Source organism: Triticum dicoccoides, chromosome 7A (assembly GCF_002162155.2).
Source record: "Triticum dicoccoides isolate Atlit2015 ecotype Zavitan chromosome 7A, WEW_v2.0, whole genome shotgun sequence".
NCBI lineage: Eukaryota > Viridiplantae > Streptophyta > Magnoliopsida > Poales > Poaceae > Triticum > Triticum dicoccoides.
Window position 1 is genome coordinate 731,597,162 of NC_041392.1, and position 13,346 is coordinate 731,610,507.

General features: G+C 42.4%; 1 non-coding gene and 1 pseudogene across 1 annotated transcript; one reads left to right on the plus strand and one right to left on the minus strand.

The window, feature by feature from the left end:
• Positions 1–6,329: 6,329 nt before the first annotated feature.
• LOC119334088 lies at positions 6,330–9,276 on the plus strand (annotated as a pseudogene).
• TRNAH-GUG lies at positions 7,892–7,963 on the minus strand. Its single transcript has one exon. It is a non-coding gene; the product is annotated as a tRNA-His (tRNA).
• Positions 9,277–13,346: the final 4,070 nt, after the last annotated feature.

The following is a 13,346-nucleotide window of genomic DNA, read 5'->3' on the forward strand; positions in this document are numbered from 1 at the left end:
TTTGATGATCTAATCAAAATATTACTATATAGAACTACCTACTTTATTTTAGTAAGAAATTAATAGAACTAGTTTATTTTTAGTAAATGCTTAGTTAAATTAATAGAACTAGTTTATTTAGTTGAATTAATAGAACTAGTTTATTTAGTTGAATTAATAGAACTAGTAAGTATTTAATGTTTCACCTATATATGAACATATATGTTAGATATTAGATATAAATTATATGTTACATATATATTTAATTTAGTTATATGAGATTTCATTATCTAATTAATTAGTTGAACTAGTTAGTTGAATTAGTTTAATTATTTAGGTATATTCTTCGTAAGTGCTTAGTTGAACTAGTTGAATTAACAGAATTAGTTGACTTAATAGAACTAATAAGTGTTTAATGTTTCACCTATGAACATAGGAATGTCGTCTGACGACGAACACAATTTCATTATGTGCGAATACTGCGAAGACCAGCGCGGCCTGTGCGGCCAAAAATTTTCTAGTTGATGATAGACGCTTCAGCATCAAGCTGGATGAGAACTTCGAAGTGGATACAGTAAGTCACAATGACAAGTCTTTTTTTGTAATTAAGCATGACTTATGCTTCATTTTGCTTCACCTTTTAATTTTAATTTTTCACTATTCTACTAGCGTATCCCCTGCCATGCAAGAATTTTTGTCTTGGATAAGATATGTTTCAATCCTAACGAAACTATGAAGGTAAAAAGAGTTTCCTTGAAGACCGAGCATGGTTATACCTTCAACGTCAAATTATACAATGCAGACACATACACCTATTTTGAATGCAAAACTTGGCAAGCACTATGCAAGGCTTATGCATTTGAGCCTGATATGGTTATCACCTTTGATATTCGTCCGGAAGATGATATTGAAGGTAATAGAGACATCTGGATCGATGTGCAGACGCCTCCAGCTCTATCATTATGTGAGTTTCTCAACCATATTTATGTCTTCGATAAGAGATTATTTGAACCAGTTGAATAATTAATAGATCTCAATTAATATTGACAGCTTACTTCCAATCAAGCAAACATGTCCGGCACTTGATAGACAAGACCATCCACTGTCCCGGGGCTGAACTAAACTGCGAGGAGACAAGTCATTATGTTTCATGGCTTGAGGATCTTGATGCTGTCAAGACAAATTTCTTTCCTGCACTTAGAAATGTTAGTACTCAAAACGTGCGACCAATAGTATTTGTACTGAACTACAGTCACATATATTTAGGAAAGATGGTAAGATTTCTACTATTTCTCCTCAGTGCATCTTTTGCATATATTATTTTTTTAAGCTAAACTTCATTGCTAAGTATGTTACTATACGATGTTCTTCAACAGGGACTCCCGATGAATGTTGTGCCTAATTGGATCGAGACTAAAGGTACCATGAATATTGTTAGCTTACGGTCAAGATATCCTACAATGCACTTTAGTGCATTCAGGATTTCTAATAGCGAGGAATGCTCAATAGTAAAAGACTGGAAGAAAATTGTGAATGATCACAGAGAAGTACTAGGGGGCAGCAAACAGAAGCGCAACCCACGATTAGGAGATAGGTTCATCTGCATGCTCCAATATGATGAATCAGCAAAGCTATACATGTTCTATGCTATTTTACCCGAGAGAGAGCAGCAGGAGTGATTAATTAGCTAGTTCATGCTCTTAGTATTTGTCCTCTCATGTCCGTGTTCTTCGTCCTGAACTTAATCTCAAAGAGTGATTTGCTTTTGTGGTGTTATGAATGCTTATAATATCATTACCATGTTGAACTCGATGATATCTTTGCTATGAAAACCGTTGGTGATGATATATATGATGCAAGAGTTTTTATATTAATTAATATGATGATGATGATGATGAGTTATTATATCATTTATGAAAGAAATTGCATATTAGTTTCAACTGGATGGATTCTAGCTAAGTGATCAAGTATATATATGCCATATCCATATTACCTCGATCATTTAAGTAGGTGATCAAGTATATATAATATGGATATGACATATACTTGATGACTTAGCTAGGATCCACACGCATCCAGTCAAACTAATCACCTAATGATTTAACAACTCATTATAATGTAAAACAATCACTAAATTAAATTAAAAACACAAAATTAAAGTAAAAATAAAAAATAAAACCAAAACACACCAAAACATTTAGTACCGGTTAGTGTTACCAACCGGTACTAATGTCCTACGCGCCCATGGAGCTGACTCGTGCCACGTGTTTGCCCTTTAGCACCGGTTCATGCTAAACCGGTACTAAGGGGGGGGGGGGGGGCTTTAGTGCCTACAATTTAGTGCCGGTTACCGAACCGGCACTAAAGCCCCTTACGAACCGGTGCTATTGCCCGGTTCTGCACTAGTGTTTGCGCACCTTTTGTATTGGGAAAAGAGGAATCGAGTCTACAGAAAAGATTTACATTGGTGGCAATCACAGACGATCACAAACAACTGCACACCATCCTAAAGTGGTCACACTATCAGCCACTTTCCACCTAGCGAACTCCACCCTTAATCTTGGCTATCACTGAAGTAGGAAGCAAAGCCACCATATATAAAAAATCCTAGAGTATTTAACCGAAAACTAGCACAACTCAACCAACCATGGCAAAAAAGTTCACATTACGAACTTTGACAAAAAAACTACCACTTTAGCTCTAATTTATACCGTTGAACATATTTGTACTTAAAATAAAAGCCTTTTATATTATTAAAATAACAACTACTCCCTATGTATCAAAATATAATAGTGCGTTTTTTGACACTAAGATAGTGTAAAAAAAACATCTCATATTTTGATACGGAGGGAGTATAATTAATTGATATATACCTTATGTAAACAATTAGAAATGCTTCTATCATATTTGCGATGCAGGCAAGCAGCCACATTGATATAAGTTGGACACAACAAATTGAGAATTAGGAACTCAGCAGTTTTCAATGATAAAAATCATTGAAAAAAGACAACTCTCTGAAAAAGAAAATAAATGATTTGTATATTTGAATTGAATTGGAGGTAAATATTTTACTTTCAGAAACATGCAAGCAACGTGATCAGCATGGTCATCTATGGTATTGTTGTACCAAGGGCCATTTCAATAAGTCATGCCATGTTTATGATTTGTAGCAGTCTACAACTTCAGTGGCACACCGGCCCACACACATCTGCAGACAACTAATTTATAAAGATATGATTTAGAAGATATTAGGGAGAAATGAGGTGGTACTACTGCATGCACAGTTCCACAGAGTGTGATGAAACTACCCTTGAGCGATTTGTAATCGAGATATTCTCTCGTTCGCACTATTCTACTAAGCGTCGTCATCGTCAGGCCGAGCGGTCACCGGCAATGCCGCGACATCCATAGCTGGCATGGTGCCCGCCATCAATGCAAGCATCTCCTACGTATACGTCGTCTTCAACTAAGGCCGCGTTCGGCACCTCTCCGCTCCCTCCACTCCCGCTCCGGAGAGGACCAGGTGCTAGCTCATTTTCGGGGAGGTGCAAAAACTGAGCTCCACGACTCCACGGAGTCGGAGCGGTGAGGAGGGATTCCGAACAGAGCCTAAGTCTCCCGGATGTCCCAACTTGGATCCCGTTCCTTTCTATATAAAACACAGCGTTGTTTTGCAGTCCGATTGTGCCAAGAAGTCCACGTGGAACCCATTGTCGGTGTCAACAGTCATCCTCGCAGCCGGAGACGTAACGATGAGGGCCAACGTAGCAAAGGTCATCAACATGCTTACCTTGAAGTTTTTTCATTTTAATTTTATACTATTACTTGAAGAACGCGAAACATTTTGTAATTATGAACAATTCTTGAAAAATGACTATTTTCTTATAAAAAGCTAACTTTATCCATAAAAACCAACATTTACATTTTTCAAAAAACGAATTTTTTTAAGAAACTACAAATCAATTTTGAAAGTTTTTTTTCGAATTTCCTAAAAGTTTTTATAAATTTCTGATAAATTTCTCATTTTAAAATAAATTTACATATTTGAAAAAAATATGAACAATTTTCAATTTTTTTTTGAAAATGTAAACATTTTATAGAAAATCGAACAATTTTTCAAATTCCAAACTGTTCTGACAAAGCCAACAATTTTTTAAATTCTGTATAATTTTTGAATATACTGAACATTTTTTGCAATTTTGAAGTTTATAAAAAAATAAAACAGATAAGAAAAGAAGAAAATGAATAATGGAAAACCAGGAAGAAAACCAAATAAAAAAATGAAAAATCAGTAAAGAAACAACAGGAAAATAATGACTCAAAATCATGCAGATTCCTCCAGAACATTCCTAAAATCAGAAATTTTCTACCATTAAAGAGTCTGCCCACTCTTCTCGCGCCTGTTCGATACACCAGAAATTTGTCGCACCGTGCATCATATTGGAAATTCACATCAACATTACCAAGGTCATTCACGTGTGTTTCCTGTTTAGTGCACTACTCGTGGCCAGCGCACACAGCAGATAGCCGCTTCAGGCCGTGTGGTTAATTTTGGTTTGGGAACATACTAGAATCCTCTTCTGCCGACTGTATTTTCATTTTCCTGTTCTAAATCTGCTGGTACACTGGTTTTTCCTTCTTTTTACATTCAAAATTCGCAATAAGTTTTCCAATTTCATGAATATTTTTTTGAAAAAATTGAACATTATTTTGGAATACATGAACATTTTCCAAATCTATTAAGAAATTCGGGAATACCAGAACATTTTTTTAAAAATTATGAACTTTTTGTAAATTCGTTAACTTTATTCAAATTGAGGAGTAGTTTTCTTTGGTGCAAATTCAGGGGTTCTGAGCATCGAAAAATTATTAATGACAACAAAATGTTTTGTTTGGAAGTTTTTTCAGGTGCAACAAAATGTTCTGGCACCAACTATAGTAAGTCATCGATTGGTTTGATGGTTAGGAAGGTAGTTTTGTACCTTCGGGCCACCAGAGATCAAACTCTAGATTCGAGGGCATGTTTATATTGTTAATGCATATCATCCTTTCAATATAAGGCGACGTTTACGTCGCATGTGGTGACCTTAATGACTTTGTCAATGTGTGTGTGTGTGTGTGTGTGCGCGTGTGTGCGTGCGTGCGTGCGTGTGTGTGTGTGTGTGGGTGGGTGGGTGGGTGAAGGGGGGTGTTGTAAATATTGGCAACTCGTATTTAATAAATAAATTATAATACTAACCTACGCATTCTAATTCACATGTCCTCTTACATGACTATTCACGCCCCCTAAAAGTTGACCTGGGACACCCATTTGAAATTATCACCAGTCCATACAATTGCATACTAATTCATTCTAAGGGCAGACATATAGTCACTCTCGAATCTTCTATTGAGATATTTAATGATAATTCTAGTAAACTAAACTTTGGCGAATATATATGATTCCGTCATGATCAAGTTCAAGGCCAACGATAGCAACAAAAACTAAAAATGTTTCTTTTATAATTATAACTTGCACACATATGTATGTGTAAGACACTACTCAACCTATATAGAAAACATAATAATAATCTTATTGGGAAAACTAATATACTTGACATTTGAACTTCCCTTATTCTTTTACTTAATTTTCTATTATAATAATTATATTGTATTTTGCAACCATTAAATGGCTCTGAATAGTCAAAATCATAGCATACGTATTGTATGAGTTATGATTCATTAGAATAATTCGTTAGTCCGTGTAGCCACCACTAGGTTCAACTTACCCCGGTGACTTGTTATGTCCTAAATTTGTTCAAAGTTTGATTTAAAGATAATTTGTGATGTGGAAGGGGTATGTAGCGGGCCCCGTCTAGAGGTATCATGACATTCACAACCATGATAGTTTCTGCAACCATGGTATTCTAAGTCTTGGATCTGAAATAATTTGACTTGAATGAAATTCTGGTATAGGTTGCGTTGGTTGGTTTGTACTCTAATCAATTGTGGTCTGATTCCTCTCAACATTTGGGGGTTCATCTGTTGGTTCATGTGTGGGTTCAGCGGGGATTGTGCTCACAGCAATTAAGCGGAGGGGGTTTGTAGTCACATTGGTAGGGTCAAGTTCAGGTTCGACATCAGTAGGGATTGGAGCAGGCCTTTGGGGAGGGTTTGAAATGCTTGCAAAAAACTATGCATATCCATAGTCTTTCTCTTCATTTTCAAATCTGCAAACAAATTGTAACTGGCACTAAATAAATTAACAGTTCATGAACTTGCAGACAAACTGTAATTGACACTAGACTAACTAATAGAGAAATCAACAGAAGCCAACAATTTAGAAATTAAACAACTGGATGCAGCGAGCAATGGGTCGCAACCTCCTCGGAGCAGGCCGTGGCGCCGTTGGCTGCCGGCGCCTCCGCTTCTCCAGCCAAGAGCCAACGGTGAGGTCGCCAACGCCCGACGTGCTTGATGCTACGGGATGGACTGTTGCTGCTTGCTGGATGCGCTCCGCGCACATTGTGGAGCCGCCTGCAAGAGGTGGGCGCGTCGTCGGCCGGATGGCGAGGCGGGGATGGCCGGAGGATGGGATGAGCGGAGGCTGCCGCTACGTGGTTAGGCGGCGGCGCGTCAGGTTCGCTCGAACCAGGAGCACGGAAGAACGAGAGGGGAAGGAACGGCGCATACAGAACTGGTCGCTAGGTTTCCTCATGGGCTCTTGCCTAGGCGGTGGAGAAGTTGGGTCGGGCCGATGCAAACTAGTAGTAATTTTTTTTTTGCTTTTTCTGGAGGGCAGGCTTCAGCTTGTTGAAGCCTGCCCACTGGACTTGCCTGTGGGCCAAGCCTCGGCCTCATAATTGCAAAGGATGTTTCGAAAATTTAGTGGATACTAATATGCTCCTCATCTCAGAATTTAGGATCACAATTAAATGAAGCTAAATTTAAACTTAAACTTGGCAAAAACTAACCTAAAGTCAGATCAAAATAACTACTGTTTCTGTTAATGAGATTTCAGTGACATCTGTATTAATTCATGTGTGTGATTTTATGTTCTTTTCGGTATGGGTGTGTGATTTTCTTTGCCACTGTATGCTTGTCTTGTTATCATGGGAGTTTAGGCTTCTTCCATTTATATGAAATCTATAGAAATTCTACGATGTTCCCGTAGAGAATTAATTCTTGTCCTCGATATTTCTAAGGGGAGTAAACATTAACTCAGATTCAATGTAAAAACATTTTTATCATATGAGCCAAATGATATCTCTTTTCCTTCGTACCTCCTCCCCCAACCTCCATGTCACTACGTGGTGAGCATCTACAGCATGCCCACATCTACGTGTACCAGCTCCCCCAAGAGACATTCGATGGGCCGTAACCTGTGAAACACATGCTGCACAATTGTGTTTGTGTGTCTTTTATTTTTTGATTTAGTGCAAATTTAAATTAAAGACAGTTATTTTGGGACTAAGGGAGTACTTGCATGTGTCATGTTTTAGCTAGGTTGGTCATGGCCACGTTGCATGCATTTGGTTTATCAAGTGCAATTTGGTCTCCTGCATGCATCCATTGGCTATTCTTTTTTAAAATATGCACGATCATGCGTATCATATATTCATAGAAGGAGTAGCCAAAATGATCGATACAATGCCTTTCAGCAAAGTGCTACATCGAGAGGTTAACACCCACATCCACCAACACAACATCGGCACACAACTTGCCTTGCCTAAACTGAAGCCAAACAATGGTGAAGAGGACGGACACGGAGCAGAATAGGCCGCGTCCAACCGAGCCGAACACCTCATAGCACGACAAAAATACCTAAGCAATCTAAATCAATGTGCTCTCCACTCATGGCGCCTATTAGATGGTCAAGTGGAAAGCAGGGACTACCCTAGCTCGATGAAGAAAAAAAGAAAAGGAAAATTAGTGTGGCTGCTGGGATTCGAGCCCAGGTCTCCACGGCCACAACGTGGAATTCTCACCACTAAACTACAGCCACAATGTGGAATTCTCACCAGCATGCATCCATAGGTGAGCATCTCAACTTGATTCAAGGCTCGTGGACAACCGCGTTGAGTACTATGCCATTGTGGCACATGTCCTCGTATGATTTCATCATCTCTGTATAAGACGCCAGTGTGGTTGAACTTCCGGCGTAAGTGTAGGTATAGCCATGGTTTGCGTACGCCCTTCCGTTCTTGATGAGGTTTTTCTTTTCTGAAGAACACAGGAGGTTTACTGACTTGCAGGTAAATCCACCATGTGCTTCGCGGGCATATCTGCCATCTGCCATCGCCAGCAGCAAGCTCCTGGGATCTGACACCTGTCCCATCTTCAACGTCCGCGCAGCCAGTGGATACCACTTGCTTGTCGTCCAGGGTTACTCAATAAACCACGTACCCATCGGGTCTCACTCCTTCATCATCGGCGGCCAACGGTGGCGCATCCACTTCTTCGCAAAAAGTGGGGACAATGTTCGCATCGTCACACTTGTTCTTACCCTCATCGAGAGCACTGAAGAGCCTGTGATGGCGCAGTTCGAGTTCAGTTTCGTTGACGAGACCGACAAGCAAGATCCGACATGTATCCACGACAGTGAAATATTCGATTTCCGAACTTGTAAGGTCAAGGTCATGAAAAGAGAGGCCTTGGAGAAACACCTGAAGGACGACAGTTTCACCATCCGGTGCGACATCGTGGTCCTAAATCCAACATGCGGCACTTCTCGATTTGTTGCGGTGCCACCATCCGACATGCAACAGAACTTTGCTGACCTTCTCATGGCCGGGCAGGGCACATACGTGGTCTTCTATGTTGGTGGCAAGACGATCGCTGCTCACCGCTCTGTCCTGGCAGCCCACTCTACTGTCTTCAGGGCGTCACTCTTCGGTCCAATGCAGGCACCTCGTCGTCGGTCGTGCAGATAGACGACATGGACGCGACGGTGTTCAAGGCAATGCTAGGGTTCATCTACGGTGACACGTTGTGCGCAGTGAAGGAGGAGACCAATGACGAGGACATGGTGTTGCTGCAGCACCTGCTCGTGGCGGCGGACAGGTACAATATCCATAGGCTGAGGTTGATGTGCGAGAAGAAGCTCTGCGAGCACATCGGTGTGGGTACGGTAACGAGCATCCTGGCGCTTGCCAGGCAGCACAGTTGTCATGGACTGAAGAAGGCGTGCCGCGAGTTCCTCCGGTGTCCGGACAACCTGAGGGCGGTGGTTGACACGGACGGCTTTGATCACTTGTGCAGGAGCTGCCACCCCCTCTTATGAAGGATATGATCCTTGGCGTGCTACCGGCAAAGTAAGACTTCTTCATAATAATGCTAGTTCATCGTATTGGGGCTATATTTTCACTTCTCTTGCTTACAGTGTTTGTCATTGCAGAAGGAAAAGGGAATGATGGCTCCTGGACCTAGATCTAGAGGACTCTTGGACGCAGCAGCCGAGGTGTTTAACAATGGCATTGTCTTGTTTGCGAGGAATTGCTATATCTTCAGTTTCGTTTCTCCCTTGCTGGCTACGGGGTAGCATGTGTCCTTGTGGGCGGATGTTTCATATAGTTAAGTTTCCGGCAAGATGTCTTTTTGGGTGGATGTTCCATATTGCTATCTTTGTATCCTCCAGGATGTTGCTACTTCTTTACATGCTATACTTTTTGGAACTCTGTGCATAATTCTAGTTATTTCCTTGATTAAACTGGGAGAGAAATCCCTTTTATTAAAAGTAGTCGAAGAAAAGTTGTTGTCATTTCGTCTTTGTCTCTTGCCAATGTTTGTAAGTTCATTGCAAGCGTACTGTAGTTCCAACGGTATGAGTTCCTTAATCCCTATGCAAGTTCGCTGGACAATAGCAATATGCAATTTCCTTTAAACGGATTGTTTGAGATGAGTAGCTAACGATCAGACTTGGAGTGAAGTATGCCTGCCGTTGTTCATTTTGGTAATTGAAGCAAAGTAAAAGCTAGGATATCTTGATATATATGCCGTCCATACAAATCTCATATATACTTCAAACACTGATCCAAACACAAGAAATCCATTCAAACTTAACAATTGATCATGTGGTGATGGAGTGTTTCATCTTCTGTGCTGGAATGCCCCCACTTATAAAGGACATGATCATTGTCCTGCTGGACCCAAAGTAGTTTATCTTAATGCATCCATGGCTAGGTCTCCTTTGTTTCTTTATCTTCTATCCTTGATTTGGAGATGGTTCATGGAATCTCTGCTACCGTATGCAAGTCTTCTGGTTAATTACAATTTGCAGGTGAGAGAAGTCCATATCACTATCTCCATGATTTTTTTTGAAATAATCTATCTCCATGAACTTGTTGCTAAGTTTAACTCAAAAAAAGAACAAATAACTTACAGCTAATTTAATTTTCGTCTAGAATTCTAGATTTCTCATCTCATCTCTCAGTAGCATTTAATATCCAAGATAGACTAATCTCGATTGTCCACACTCCAGAGTCATTTCTCGCCATGTCAGCTTGATTGGTCAAATTTTACTGGTTATGTCTCCGTGCAAACAATTCAGGCTAAAACTAAAATCTAGTTTCCCCGCAAAAAAAAAAACTAAAATCTAGTTTATTCCAACTACCTGTAAAAACTACATGTATTGATCTATTTAATGAGTAGAGTGTGTTTTTAGTCCCTTCAGTTTAATGAGTCACTAGTTACATACATTTGGTCGAACGGGTCTCAATCTAAAACCAAAGATTGGCTAAAACTAACTTTGATGCTGTAGATTTGCTTGTATTAATCTCACTTGCGCTCATTTCAACAGCAGAAGAAATATATCATTGAATTATGAAAACCAGCGCGTGTAAATAAGTTGTATGGAATCAAATGTCTTAGTGATATCTAGTCGTTAGGTAGCTAGCTCCACATACGATGCTCCAGAGCACTCAAGCGCATACCAAACAAGCGCTTGATATCTAATATATTTCCCTTTTTAAAGAAAAAGCGCATACCAAACAAGCACCATTAGTTCATTTGGAATATTGGCTTAGCAGAGCATGCAGGCATATTGGCCGACAGACCCGCAATTTTCTTCAGTTAAATCATTCTGTAGGCAAGTCTTAGCAAGGAAATCCGTTGATCGACCTGGATATATATTGGTTGAACCCGGTAAAACAATAGATGCACGTGTGCCTGCACAAACAAACTGATTGATACTCCCTCCATAAAGAAATATAAGAGCAGTTAGATCACTATTTTAGTGATCTAAACACTCTTATATTTGTTTACAGAGGGAGTACATTTGAGTGGCCGCTAGCTATGCTACTAAACGACCGGTACGTAGCTAGTACAAATTGTAAAGGAAGACGACGACAACCCATTCGTGCGCAAATTATTATCAGTAGCTATTATTAAATTATAACAATCACGCATATAATTGCAGTGGAGAACTTAAGCGATTCCACGACATGATGCGCACGTACAGGTTGGAGTCCCAGTGCAATGTCCAGTTTTGCATTTAGATCGAGCTGTCATCCGTTTGACCCCATGTGCACCTACTGTTTCTTCGCATTGAGTGGCTTAGAGCATCTACAGTCGGCCGGGCCGGCCATTGCTAGTCACGAAAATCTGACCCAGCCGGACGCCTCAAAAGACCCTCAAACGTCCAGACTGTCCGGCACTCCTTATATCCAGGGCTGCCCGGGTGCGTCCGACACATCAGCCCGGCCCATCCTGACCCCACTCCATCTCCATAAATATCTTCAATCCGAAAACCCTACCTCACTCCACTCTCGATCCGTCTCTTCTTCTTCCCTCCGATTTCTCCAATTTGATCCACTCCGATGACTCCGACGACTCCGGTGAGTGCGGCGACCATGTCGAGCGCCGGCAGCCGCTCGTCCGCCGCCGCCGCCGACGAGTTGGCCCTCCACATTGCCCTCGAAAGGTCCAAGGTGGACACGGGTGGCATTTCCAGATCGGGCGCCTCGCCTCTCCAACCTCTCCCTCGTAGGCGCAGCGAGGAAGCCGGCGTTGGATCCTCTCGGCCCAAGCTTGGCTCCGCGCGGGCTGTGCAGTCCGCGCCTCCCCCACGCCGTCCACTCCACCTGCCGGCTGCTACTCCCCCACGCGGGCACCGGTAGGTACTTGTGACCGCCCCGTCGGCCCGGACGCGCCCGCCCCGTCGGCCCGGATGCGCCCGCCAGAGTCGGAGGCGCGCGCCGCCCGCCACGAGAGGTAGCGGGCAAGGGAGAGGGACGCGACAGAGAGCTCTGCCGCCGCCGCCGCGGGTTACCGGCGGAGCCCGACGGCGACGAGTGGCTCCTAGTGTGGGTCTACTGCCGATCGCTTACAACGGCGGAGACGGGCGCTCGGCTGCTCTGCCTAAAGAACGACAAGGCTCTCCGGCTAGCTGTCGAGCAGTCCGAGCGCGAGGCCAAGGAGAAGGCGACGGAGGCGGCTCGGCTGGCGAAGCTCAAGTGCTAGCAAGACCGGGCCGTCCGGCGCCTCAAGGGCCTCATCATCGTCTCCTCCTCCGACGATGACGATGGCAGCGGCTCCTCGTCCGACAACTCGGACGATCCTCCACCAACCGCCGACGGCTACAGCTGCACCGGCGACCGGAAGTGGTGAAGATCCGCTTTTCTTCAGTTTAATTTCAAGTTTTAGATGTAGTTTCAAGTTGTCCGTCATTTATGTGAACTTTGGTGGTCCTTTAAACATCGGATCGTGATCTTTTGGTGAAAGTATTGTGCTTGCCTATGTCCGTTTCTATGTCCGTTTGCTGATCTACATAGTTTGATCGACGTTGCATGATTTGTATGGATATAGCGGATTGGATATGAGAAACATTTCTCACAGAAAATAAGGGTATGAGATACATGTATATGGACGACGCTATTTGAGGAGTGTCCGATAACTATCCGTGAACACATCCGTACGCGTTTAAAGGGTCATATTTGTCATATGCGGCTCTAGATGCTCTTAGTTAGCCATTCAACCACCGAAGAGCGAGCAGCAGCTAGTGTCACGTACATGTGGACACATGGGGATGGATGGAGGGCACCAAGAGGTAGCTGCTGCTATCTAGGCTGCTGCTACATGCACATTTGGAATCTCTCATGTCCCCCAACTTGCAATGCGAAGGGACAAAACCACACGCACTCTCGGATCCGATTGTTGCGGATGTCTCATCATCTCATCGATTGTTCTCAGTCTTGATTGACGTGCCTACACAGAAAAATAATCGTGCCAGCATGTGCGATCCTGGCTGTCTTGGCGGCCACCCAAGATGGATCGCTGCGATCGAATATTTGCTAAAAAAATATGCGTCGTAGCAAGCTGGCGACTGGCTAGGGCTAGAGATATGGCACAGTTTACACGAACGCACACCACCACCTACTGCGCGTTGCTGA